The 12,479-nt window shown below is 43.4% G+C and overlaps 1 long non-coding RNA gene across 1 annotated transcript; it reads right to left on the bottom strand.

Moving 5' to 3' along the window:
• Positions 1-8,060: 8,060 nt before the first annotated feature.
• Positions 8,061-12,263, bottom strand: LOC125729101 (uncharacterized). The gene is made up of 3 exons (XR_007389583.1): positions 12,081-12,263; positions 8,221-8,285; positions 8,061-8,128 (listed from the first exon to the last, which is right to left on the bottom strand). It is a non-coding gene; the product is annotated as an uncharacterized LOC125729101 (long non-coding RNA).
• Between the last annotated feature and the right edge of the window lie 216 nt (positions 12,264-12,479).

Below are 12,479 nucleotides of genomic sequence, written 5' to 3'. Positions count from 1 at the left end.
GGAGTCACCAGCAGTATCATCAAACACGCCATTTAATACAATAATTTTTTTATCATTGTTTGTATAAATACAAATGATTCTTATTAAACAGCATGACTGACTCGTGCAATACAAATAGGCATATGCATCAAAACCTTTATTAGATTTCAGAAATCACAGAAGAAAATCAAGCTTGGCAAAATAAAAATTATGCAAAATTATCCAGTATATTTCAGCCGTTTCTATAAATGTACGCTAAGGTGGTACTTGCCAACGCCGAAACAATTCTCTCATCCAGTCACAGTGCTCTTTAAAATGGAGATACTTTAATTTATTTAAGGTTGAGTTAAAACACGACATTTAATATTCAGAATAAAATCAAAATCTGATAAGGGATTCACATCGTTTACCGTTTAACTGGTATGTCCATTTTCGATAGGCTTGTTGGGTGGGTAAAAACCCTATTTAACTGATCAGGGTCACTTAGGCAAGTTCACCTTAATTAAAAACAAAATAACTAAACAGCACATAACTAGTCAAAGTGTAAACTCTGCTGTTGGCAAAAACTGTACGGCTGGACCCCCAAGGGCACCAGCGACTGTAGGGCCTTGCTTGGCCAGTAGGGGGCCCCCTTGCACGTGACATTGCAAGGATTTGTAAGTTGTAGGGCGCAGATGGGAAACGAGGTGGGGTAAGAAGCATTTAAAGTGCGGAGCCACATACAGCCATGGGGGTGGGTTTGGGTTTCTAGCACAGCCTGCAAAGACCAGAATAAGTTCCTTTCCTCAACACACTAGCGCCCCCTTGGCCAAACACGACCCATGGTCACCTTGCAAATCATTAAGCTGCCCTGAACCCCACTCTGCTTTCAGTAAGTGCCATTTAAAAACAATGATATACACACATTTTCAGGAGAGCACCTGTGAAGTCACCCCCCCACACACACACACACACACTACTGGCATTGTTTGGCACCCGACCCATGTAAACCTGACCCCGATTTGCATAATTTATTCAGGTATATATCAGAAACCAGGGTTTCTGCCACCTAGAGGCTGTACGGCGCAACAAGAGACAAATCGCCATCAAAAACACAGGACCTGGAGAATCACCCGGGGTGGGGGGGATACATACTGTCACGTACTGGCGTGGGTGGGGGAGGACGCAGGCAGTGTGGCAGTCAGCCAATGGGCGAATTCACGAGAAAAAACACTGTATGTTAAAAACCGCTAGCATCCAGCATGAGAGAAAAAGGTCAAAGCGAGTCAGGGTTTTTCCGGGGGGGGGGGGGGGGGGGCAGGGTTGGTCTTACCTACACTGGCATGGGAGGGGTGGGAGGCATTGGTTAATGGTACAATGTGCAAGACAATTATCTGGGAGAGGAAAATTAACTTCCCCTAAAGTAAAACTAAAGTCACAAGAAAACTGTGGTACCCTCTGTCAATAGACCACACTCAAAAAACTCTGAGTAAAAGAGGAACGTTATTGGCCTGGCTAATCTCTCTCTCTCTCTCTCTCTCTCTCTCTCTCACACACACAGCTTGAAATGCTTTTTACACATTTACACTAATGTATATCACAATGCTACCAAAGCTTTGCAAATGACCACAGAGCGGGACTGACACCCAAGTGTGTGTAGAACCACACACACACACACACACACACACACACACACACACACACACTCACTCTCTCTCTGAAGTGCTTTAAAAACATAACGGATAAATTATTTTATGTGCAAACTGGGAGGGGGCAACAAAAAGTCGCAAAACACACATGGAATCGATCCCCTCCCCCATCACAACCAACCCTCGGTGAACGAAACCAGAAAGTCAGTCATTGGCATCCCGGGTTCCGGACTTTGCTGAAATGCACGACCGGTGCGGGTTCTGGCGGGGGCTGACTGGGGGCAGGGGGGGTTGGCCTGGTGAGCAGCGCGGCAGTCGCCTTCCACGCATCACGTCTGTGCCAGCTGCAGCTCCTCCAGGCCGTCTTTGCCCAGGTGGTAACGGGCCAGGTCCTTCCGCGTCACCAGTCCCACCACCTGGGCACCGGGAACATGATTGGTACGTAGAACAGGGCATAGATAGCTGGTTATGTTATGAGGGAGGGGTGGGAGTAGCACAGGAAACCAGGGTGATAACCTTGATCTAGATGGATGCCCAACGGCCACTGGCTGAAAACCGATGCAGTAATTTTCGAATTTTACAATGAGAATGGAGATATGTGCTGGAGATGACGAAGGCCTGAGGACCTCGCAAGGCAGACGCACCTGGTTGTCACTGTCCACCACAATGAGGTGCCGCAGACCAAGGGCCCTGAACAGCTTGAAGACACGAGGAAGCGACGTCTCCTGAAAAAGAGGCAGAAGAACACAGTCGCAGAACATGACTGTTTAGTCAAATGTGTCTCTGGTTCTCAAGGACCAAGACCAAGGCTGAGACTGAGACTAGTACCTGCGTGACAGTGTAGGGGGTGGGATTCATGAACTCCGTCAGGTCCATCATGCACTCCCTCTCGTCTTGGGACACATGGATGGACTGGATCGGAGGGAAGCGAGGGTAGGCATCCCGGAAGTCCTTCAGCTGCAGTTTGCGCAGATTGAGACGAGAACGAGCCCGTTCCACAAACACCTGGTTGAAAAGAGTACACCGGTCACAACGTGGATGAGCACACACTTCTCATTGGCTTGCTGCACTGACATTCGCAACCGTGTACGCAGTAAACAGACCCCTCATTGGTCAATCGCACTGTCATTCACAGGCATGCATATACACCAAGCACCCTGATAGGTGTTAGTGTGGACAGACATGCTCCTTATTCAGCTGACCTCTGCAGGAACCTTAGGTCACACTCACCTTGTGTTTCAGGAGCACGATAAGCTGGGAACGCAGGATTAAGCCACAGATTTTCCCTGGCTAAGAGCACAAAATTCAGATTAGCAAAGCCCCAAAGTACATCATGTGACAAATCTCCAGGAAAACAAAATCACCCCTAGTGGGAGGGACATACCTCACAGCCATCACTCAACCCGGAGACTACAGGGAACCCGTTGTGATTGGTCGAGGTGTTGCTGAGCACATCCACAATAGTGCCCACTTTCTCCACCAGGTTGAAGCAGGTTACTGGAGAGCTCATAACCTCCCTGAATGGACAGACACACCAAACCTGAATATACAGTGAGAATGAAGCACCAATGTCTTGCTAAAGGCGTGTACTGGGCTCATTGAAGCATTAGCAGGGAAAATCCTGTAGGGGGCAATATACCTGGCAGTCAGGGAGTGGGAGGTGGCTGGGGCATCCCAGTGCAGGAAGGGCACACTCTGCAGCTTGATGTGGATGTCGTATAGCCCCTGTGGGAAAATTCGAGTCACTCAGAAGAGCTTAGGATCACATCTGCACAACATTCACAAGCTGCCACCCCTTGAAGTTTTACTTCCTCTAAGCAGATTTGCTGGCACATTGAGGAACAGAGAAGCGAAACGAGCTGTCACAGCATGATGTGCCACCTTAAGTTAGACAGCTGTGCAAAAACAACGGAAGGGTTCTCAAAATCAGTCACTGGAAGGACAGATGAAAAAAAGATGGCGTCAGACTGGTGGCTAGCTGCACCACCCACACCAAAAGCAAACATGAGACCGGAGCAGTTAACGAAACACGACTGGCCCGATTCCAAGTTCTGCACGGTCTGAAAGGCGATGAGCTCATCACTCACTGACAGGCTCACACATAATGCCAAATGGACCAACCCGCTCCAACCCGAAACGTCAACACTGACCTCCACGAAATAATCGCCCACGATCTTCGCCGTCATCAGAACCAGCATTATGGGTAGGCCGTAGGTGACATTTCCGGTGGCTTCCACCATGATGACAGTCAGGCTGAGGGTCATCCTCACGATCCCACCTGGCAAAGACCTTCGTAAACAGACGCAAACCCGAAGCCTCATGTGCCTCCATGCACCTCTAGACGAGCTCTGAAAAGCAGGCTGACCGCGGACGGACACTCACCAAGCTGGGCGGCGGCTCCAATCAGAGCGTACTTCCCAGGGTCGGCCAAGGTCTGTCAAACGAAACGCCACAAATCATAAAACATGCTCATTCAAAAACTTCGAGGGGGCTTTACTTCCAACAAACATTATGTTAAACTACATCTATGCCGACATGACGCTGGGCGGCCCAGGAAATCGATACAGCACTAACCAATAGGGCACCTTCAAAGAGTCACGTGACTGCTTAAAGAGTAAATCTGATTGGACAACAAAGAGGAAATCAATCTAAAGCGGGTGTTGAAGGAGGCCCTCTGACTTCTAAAGACCCCGTTCAATTTCCTTAATATATCAAAACCTGCAGCGTTTCCATTAAAGTTCTGCACAAACAAGCAAATTTGTTGACAAAGTGAAATTGCATAAAGGGTGTTTCCATTAAGTAACATCATGGAAACAACACCTGCAATTTATGATTCCGTGCCTCAACATGGATTGAGCTTTTCATGAGATACGAGCTCTAGAACCAAGTCATCGTGTCCTACACAGCAACAAGTTCGCAAAATCGGCTTCCATTTCAGTTTTGCGAATCGCCACAAAAACCACTTCAATCAAACTGAAAGCGTTTGAGGGCTTGTCCTCCTGAAATATAATCGTACCCATTAACGGATTTTCAGTTTTGCTTCTTCAAAATGTGCAAAAAAATCAAGGTCAGTGGAAAACGTCGCCACTGTGAGGTTTCTCTCTGCTGAGGGAAGAGTTCTGCTATCGTGACGGCCCCTCCTCCGCCAGCGGACCACGCCGCCTCACCGGCTATACGGCGCTTCCCCAGGAACGGCGACCCGTCCTGATGTACCTGTATGGAATTGTGCGGCGTAATGGAGGCCAGCAAAATGCCAAAGAGCCGCCCCCAGGCGGCGCCGATGAGCAGCGAGGGGATGAAGACCCCGGCGGACACAGTCAGGCCGTATGTCCAGCAGGCCAGGAAGAAGTAGGTGATGGTGAAGATTCCCAGGGTCACGGGATTGTAGGAACCTGCCGGGGGGGGGGGGGGGGGTGGTGGTGGTGGAATTCATCACCTAAGTCAGTGTTTCCCACGTTTTTGCTAAAATGTTGATCATGTAGTTGATCCCCAAGAACGCTAATCTAGCGAAACCAGCTAGTTTTACTTGATTCACCCTTGTAATGAGGATACAGGTGTACAGAAATTATTTCATGATGAATGGCATTTTTCATATGATCATTTCCATTTTTCTACCTGGTGTAAAGTGCAATTTGGAGCCGATCAAGACCAAGCCATGTTACTTTGGTATGTCTTTCATCCACTAGAGGGCATGGATGAACACAGTTTAGTGCCGTTCGAACTTGCCTACGGTGGCATTCGTCAGGGCACTTGAGAAGCGCTCCTGTTCTCCCCAGGCAGGGTGACAGTCCCCCCATCCCAAATGAGGGAAGCCTTGAATAATTGAGGAGGATTGTGTGTATGGGTTTAGCTGTCTGTCTGGGAAAACAATCAGCCAGAAGCGGCCCGTAAACAAACCTACGACACGACAGAGGTGGCAGACGAGTCTGACTGTTCAAACAGCTGCCCCGGACCTAGCCAGCCTGTCACCAATATCAAACACAGGTGTTCATTCTAAAGATGGACAACGGACTGTAATTATAATCTCTTCCAGAAGAAGGGCACAACAGGGGCGACCAATCCGGCTTCAGGTCACGACCCATCCTGCCCTGAAACACGTGCTGGAAACTCCACGGACCTGCGGGGCTGTGGAACAGGCTGCGGACACTCCTCTCCGGGGTGTTGAAGACGATCGTGGCCATGGAATTGTACTCGCCATCAGCACAGAACAGCTGTGAGAGGGATAAGTGGAGGTTCAGGCCTGAGGACAGGATACACACCCTCTCAGCTGTTCAGCCAATGAAATCACAGAGAGCCCACCTCCAGCTGCCTTACCTGCAAGGGGTATTCCTCCAGCTGATCCTCCCCCAGGGGCTGGCAGTCGTTGGAGAAGTAGATCATAGTGAAGAACACAGTGGCCGTCACGGCAGCAACCAGTATGGCCTCGATCACCTGCAGGCAGGGCCGGTGGATATACCTGGGGATGGGGGGGGGGGGGCATGGTGGCTCAGCTAATGATTTTGTTGTGGGACAACTTTCATTTGCATCAAACCAGTGTGGGGCAGTTTCAAGGTCAGCCCCACAGTCTCGGGATATATTTATTTAATTATTTAATTTCAAGTGTTAAGATGCCTAAGTTTCAGACAGGCGTGACACAGTAAAAACCAAACAGGCCTCACTTACGTGCACACACACAGGCAGAGGTACGCACACACACACACACACACACAGGCACACATGCGCACAGAAGTACGCACACACACACACACACAGGCACACACACGCACACAGGCACACGCACACAGGCACACCTGATCCTGAGGATGGTGAGCCAGTAGTTCAGGACGTTGAACAGTGCTCCCAGCAATCCACCTGCGGGGGGGAAAGAGACATGGGCCCGGCATGAGAAAACCAGAAACAGAACCAGTCCGTTAAGATGTAAAAGAGCAAGGTTTGGGTTTCCACAATAAGACGCTCCCTCTCTCTCTCTCTCTCTCACCGAAGGCTCCCATGACGATAAACAGAGGAATCTCATACAGGTAGTACTCCGTGCTCTGAGGGGGGGGGGGGTAAAAAAAAAGAAAAAAAATCAATACCCAGAATCCTCCAGTCAAACATGCAAATGACAACATCACAGTAATTTCTTCTATTTTCTAAAAAGTTACTGATATCTAGTTGGATGGCTAGATGAACACCGCTTCAGTTCCCAAACTTCTCCTCAGGGGCACCTCAGCCGTTCCATGATTTTGTTAAATTTCACCAACAGCTGAATTAAAAAAAGTTAAATATACTGGCTTAAAAAGTCAGTGAGAGACTGACTAGCTGTATGAGGTGTGCTGGTGGCCAAGTCAAAAAAAACACATGGCTGCATTGGACGGTCGCTGCAAATACTAGGATGATTTTAGCAGAGGTTCTGAAATGGCGAAGTTGACACACTTTCACAGGCATAATATCATAGTTTTACACCAACACGAGGATAATCTAAATATCATTTTCTTTGCCTGCCTAAGACTTTTGCACAGTAGTGTATAATTTTTAAAAAAATGGTGAACGTGTTGTGATCCTACAGGAAGCATACAGTGGGCATCCGGGGCAAACGTTTCCCAAAAACTTCAGGCACCGAAGGCGGGAAAAATTCTGCTGCGTTTAAAAAAAATAAAATAAACAACCGTATCTGCATACCATGTAAACTGCTACAGGTGCCTCTCTTGTAACGAGAAACATCCACAACCATGGCTAACATGCCTACCTAAACCAGGAGGCCCAACTAAAACAGCGCGGTACTCATGTCCACCGAGGTGATGACTATATTTCCAGCCCAGGGGGCCTCCCAGGAAAGTCATGCGCTGCGGGGTGGGGGCTGTGTCCAAGTCCCCCAACAAACGTTTCATGGTTTCCTTTCCAACCCATGTGACCAGAAGGCAGGTAAAAATACATCACTGCTCATGTGACAGGGTACCGAGTCGAGCCCTTTCTGGAAATAACAGCTCATCCTTTTCTCTCTCACCCTTGTTTCCCCATAAAGTTCACAGATCAGCCCCTTCTTGAACGGCACGGACAGGAAAGACCAAAACATGTTCGGGAACAGTGTGAACTTGGTCTCATTCTGGATTTTGGTCAAAATTATACCGTCTTCTTTCGCCTTTCCCAAACGAGGTAATGATTATAAAATGCTCTCCACTCTAAGTTGTCCAGACATCCATAAACATCACATTTTCCCCACTGACTAACGGGAGGCAGGAAACCAATGTCAGAGGGTAACGGCCGACATCTCCCAAGAGCTACTTGACTTGCGGACAGCATACCATTGGCCAAGACAACCAGATCAATTACCGATGCCCAATATTTTGATTTTCAAGATTCCATCTACAGACTTTTAAAAAGGACAATCTACATCACAACACCGACAGAAATGGGAAACTTACATCGTTGTCAAAGCGTCCAAAGTTGATGAGACCTGGGTTACTAAAATCTCCCGGCTTGTTGTGGTAGATACTCATGAAGAAGTTCAAGGTGAAGGTCGAGATCATGGAAGCGAAGAACTGAAAGATACGGGTCACTGAATAGTTACATTTCACCAGAGCCCCGTGGCGGGGCAAGGAGATCAGGTATGCTAATCGGAAACGTCACTCACGATTCTCCAGGTCAACATCTGGTTCCAGAAGGAGGCTCCCTCCTCCAAGCTGAAAAGGACACCACCTGCAAAACCGGAAACCATCAGAAACTGCTGCATAACTGCATTACTCACAGATCAGCTCCACTAAACTGGAAATATTCAGCAAAGGTCATACAGGGGTCTTTATTGCAAGGATAAGACTCCACTGGTGTGACTCCATGCCTTTGTGGCATTTTTTTCCTGGATTATTCATCAACACAGAGCCACCTTGTACTTTCCATCCTGAAACCGAAAAATCAATGGCGGAGGCCGAAGAAGCCCAACGCTGACAGGACACTCTAATAACCTTTTTTTTACTCATCATAGCTTCCCTTCTTCCTTGAGGGTAACATTAGATTCTGGAGGCATGGAACTGATCTGAGATCAGAGCTTCGGGTGTGTATATGGGTGTGTCGAGACTAGATGGTCAGTATGGATAACTAAGGTGCACTAAAATTGGGTGAGCAGGCAAGGCATGTCACCCAGGTTGTGTGACAATTATTTTATATATATGTATATATATATTCCATCCACCATCCCTCCTTTACGGAGAACTGCGTTATTTTTATTGTCCATTACGAAGAAAAAAAAAACTATATATATATATATATATATGGGTGTATCGAGACTAGATGGTCATTATGGATAACTAAGGTGCACTAAAATTGGGTGAGCAGGCAAGGCATGTCACCCAGGTTGTGTGACAATTATTTTATATATGTGTATATATATATTCCATCCACCATCCCTCTTTTATGGAGAACTGCGTTATTTTTATTGTCTATTGCAAAAAAAAAAAAAAAAAAACAATACATATATACATATATATTTATGGGTGTATCGAGACTAGATGGTCATTATGAATAACTAAGGTGCACTAAAATTGGGTGAGCAGGCAAGGCATGTCACCCCGGTTGTGTGACAATTATTTTATATGTATGTATATATATATTCCATCCACCATCCCTCCTTTACGGAGAACTGCGTTATTTTTATTGTCCATTGCGAAAAAAAAAAACTATATATATACATATATATTTATGGGTGTATCGAGACTAGATGGTCATTATGGATAACTAAGGTGCATTCAAATTGGGTGAGCAGGCAAGGCATGTCACCCAGGTTGTGTGACATTAATTATTTTATATATATGTATATATATATTCCATCCACCATCCCTCCTTTATGGAGAACTGCGTTATTTTTATTGTCTATTGCAAAAAAATAACACAAAAAAACTATATATATATATATACACACATATATATTTATGGGTGTATCGAGACTAGTTGGTCATTATGGATAACTAAGTTGCACTAAAATTGGGTGAGCAGGCAAGGCATGTCACCCAGGTTGTGTGACAATTATTTTATATAAATGTATATATATATTCCCTCCACCACCCCTCCTTTACGGAGGACTGCTTTATTATTAATATCCATTGCGAAAAAAAAACACAAGAAAAAGAAAAAATATCTATATATATATATACATATATATATATATATATATATATACATATATACATATATATATACACATATATACATATATATATACATATATACATACATATATACATATATATATATATACATATATACATATATATATATATACATATATACATATATATATACATATATACATATATACATATACATATATACATATATACATATATACATATACATATATACATATATACATATATATACATATATATATATATATATATATATATATATATATATATGGGTGTGTCGAGACTAGATGGTCAGTATGGATAACTAAGGTGCACTAAAATTGGGTGAGCAGGCAAGGCATGTCACCCAGGTTGTGTGACAATTATTTTATATATATGTATATATATATTCCATCCACCATCCCTCTTTTATGGAGAACTGCGTTATTTTTATTGTCTATTGCAAAAAAAAAAAAAACTATATATATATATATATACATATATATTTATGGGTGTATCGAGACTAGATGGTCATTATGGATAACTAAGGTGCACTAAAATTGGGTGAGCAGGCAAGGCATGTCACCCCAGTTGTGTGACAATTATTTTATATAAATGTATATATATATTCCCTCCACCACCCCTCCTTTACGGAGGACTGCTTTATTATTAATATCCATTGCGAAAAAAAAAACACAAGAAAAAGAAAAAATATCTATATATATATACATATATATATATATATATATGGGTGTGTCGAGACTAGATGGTCAGTATGGATAACTAAGGTGCACTAAAATTGGGTGAGCAGGCAAGGCATGTCACCCAGGTTGTGTGACAATTATTTTATATATATATGTATATATATATTCCATCCACCATCCCTCCTTTACGGAGAACTGCGTTATTTTTATTGTCTATTGCAAAAAAAAAACAGAAAAACTATATATATATATATATATATACATATATATTCATGGGTGTATCGAGACTAGATGGTCATTATGAATAACTAAGGTGCACTAAAACTGGGTGAGCAGGCAAGGCATGTCACCCAGGTTGTGTGACAATTATTTTATATATATGTATATATATATATATATTCCCTCCACCACCCCTCCTCTACGGAGGACTGCTTTATTTTTATTTCCATTGCAAAAATAAAACATTTTAAAACACAAAAAAAAAAAAAAACGAAAATAATAATAATAAAAATTATTTTGAATGTGTATTCAAATAAGTTTGAATGTGTGTGAACTATATATAAATATATATATACACATGCATATACTGAAATATATACACACACACACACATATATATATATAAAGACACACACAGACACACACTCACATAAACACATACACACACTGTGTACAGTCTTATGCAAAGGTTTGGCACCCCTTGACAAATAACATCTTTTCAATTACAAAAGCAACAATATCAGTTAATACAGTCTCTTTAGGAACTGGGGGGAAAATACACAATATTTTCAGCAAACATTGATGAATAGTTACTTTTTATGCCATAAATTGAACAAAATTACAAAATAAAAACATTATTATGGCACTCTGCAAAAGTTTGGGCACCCTACGTAATCAGTACTTAGTAACACCTCCTCTGCCAGATATCACAGCTTACAAGCGCTTCTTATAGCCAGCTGAAAGGCTTTCAGTTCTTGTACTTGGGATTTTCTCACATTCTTCCTTGCAAAAGGCTTCTAGTTCTGTAATATTCTAATATATCAAGGGCTGTATTGTCAAATAGGAGATCGGCAGCATTCTCCCACCTGAGAAAACTGTACTACAATGCCCTTGATAGTGTGTAGAAACACACTCGTCAGCTCTAGTCCTCCTGTAACAACGCAAAAGGACTGGCAACCCTCAGGTATTTATGCGTGCGATTGTATGATAAATTCACCCTGACAGTCTCACACTTCTCTTGGTACCAACAGGTCTCATGGAATATATAAAAGGCAACTGCAACAATTATACTCGGCACTAAACATCGAGGCACGGAAATGCAGCAGAGCTTGTGTATTTCTCAGGATGCATTCTAGTAAAATGCCCGGAAAATGAGCTAAAGACATATTTCAAGGGGCACTATATAAAACCGATGGAAATTTTACTGATTAAATAAAAGGAAAAGCATTGTTTGAAAAATCACAAATGTTTCTAAGATTCAATGCATCGCTTTTTGACCACATCATAGCGATGAACACATCATTGTTCCTGACAATGTCCTAATACAGAAATAAAACTTTATGTTGGTAAACTCAAAAAGCCTTCAGCTGTCACACTGGCTAACGATCTCAAACGATTATAAAGCAGCATTTTGAAAAGCGCTGTTTTAAAATAACAGCTACAACACTTACCTTGTCTTCTGGCCAAATGCTTTTCACGGCTTGGCACTCCAACGGTGCTGAAACGAAATTTGTATTTCCTCCTACCTCATTTGCCCTTCAGTTCTTGTTTTCTCCCTTTGGATGTTTTTTTCCTTCTTCTTTGGATATTGTTTTTTATTTTTGTTTGTTTTTTTTACTTTGCATGTTTTTCCTTCTTCGGATATTATTTTTTTGGCTTATTTTTTTAGACGATGTTTTTTTCGTCTTCTTTAAAAAATTTTTTTTTTTCATCCTTTTGATGTTGTTTTACGGAACAAGAGCCGTACAGTGCTACTCTATCAGGAGGTAGCGCCAACTGAACGCCTTGAAGCAGTACCCAGCTCTTTTATAGGGAGCGTCAACCCGAAGTCAAGTTCTAGAACGTTGCAC

Source organism: Brienomyrus brachyistius, unplaced genomic scaffold (assembly GCF_023856365.1).
Source record: "Brienomyrus brachyistius isolate T26 unplaced genomic scaffold, BBRACH_0.4 scaffold488, whole genome shotgun sequence".
NCBI classification, from domain to species: domain Eukaryota; kingdom Metazoa; phylum Chordata; class Actinopteri; order Osteoglossiformes; family Mormyridae; genus Brienomyrus; species Brienomyrus brachyistius.
The sequence above is the reverse complement of the archived record's forward strand: the minus strand, read 5'-3'. Positions and strand labels throughout refer to the sequence as shown.